The following is a 1,232-nucleotide window of genomic DNA, read 5'->3' as shown; positions in this document are numbered from 1 at the left end:
GTAGATTTCAAGTGACTCTGAAAGGACAGAATATGCAGACTGAGGACACAGCTGTGTATTACTGCGCCAGAGAGTCACAGTGACACAGAGCAGTTGCTGCCTTGTTCAAAAACCACACTAGCACTCGGCACACAAATACACAGCTTTGCACTAAAATCTTCAGTGTTTCTGATCCAGTTTCAGTTATATTTAATGTTCACAAAAATGAATACAAGTGTATTCTTGGCACGTTTCAGAAGACAGTGATACGGTGCACAATTTAGGACATCCTCAGACCTGAAGTTATATGACAAAAAGGCATTGTACCTCAGACTAAAAGGCTTCATCCATTGGACTAAACAGCATTGCGCCTCCGACTGAAAGGTTTTCAGGAAAAAAAAACAATGTCAAGTGTCAGGTCTTGTAAAGTTAGGCATTGGGTGAAACAGCATCAGACAAAAGCCATCGTTGAAGTCTTTTGTTGCTGTAATATAATTTCGGTCAAAAAAATGGATACCACAGAATAAATATAATTGCTGATAAGGTCATGATTGAATTGTTTATTTGTTGATCCATTCTCATTCACATTCTGTCTTACCAAAGTGATTTATTAGCAAGACTAATAAAAACATTAAAAACTATCGTTATTGCATCTAAAAAAATAAGTGAATATGCATGTATAGTTTCATAAGACGTATTTACATTATGTAACTACAAAGCATATATAAACCACTAAAATACATTCTGTCAAAGCTAATAACATGCTCATTCAAACATAAATAGAAGACAATACAATCAAGAAATTGCTATATCCTTATGTCTTCTCAGCAAGTGATATCAGAAGCAAATTATGTGACACTAATGACTCTAATATAATTTTAGAAAAGGTTTCTAATCCAAATTCTGCTTATCAAACTAAACATGATATTATTATGACATTTCAATAAAACTGAGATGATCATTTTCACCTCAGAGTATCACTTGTATTTCTGTCTTCACCCTTTCCATCTTCCTCCACTGTATGAGGGTCTCTGAAGGCTTCTATTAATGTTGCTTAAAGATGGATAAGAGTTGTGTCTACGTTGATCATAATAATTTCGGGGTTTTGATTTTTGTCTTTCAATGTCAAAAGACAGTTCAACAGAGGAAAAAGACGTGTCAGAGGAACTTGCTGAGGAAGCCCCAGGTAAATTATAGAAGATAACACCAGACTAGGAACACAGTTAGAGCCACACTGGTCACAATCACGGCCA

The sequence above is a fragment of the Sinocyclocheilus anshuiensis genome, unplaced genomic scaffold (genome assembly GCF_001515605.1).
Source record: "Sinocyclocheilus anshuiensis isolate Anshui unplaced genomic scaffold, SAMN03320099.WGS_v1.1 scaffold2448, whole genome shotgun sequence".
Taxonomy (NCBI): Eukaryota; Metazoa; Chordata; class Actinopteri; order Cypriniformes; family Cyprinidae; genus Sinocyclocheilus; species Sinocyclocheilus anshuiensis.
The sequence above is the reverse complement of the archived record's forward strand: the minus strand, read 5'-3'. Positions refer to the sequence as shown.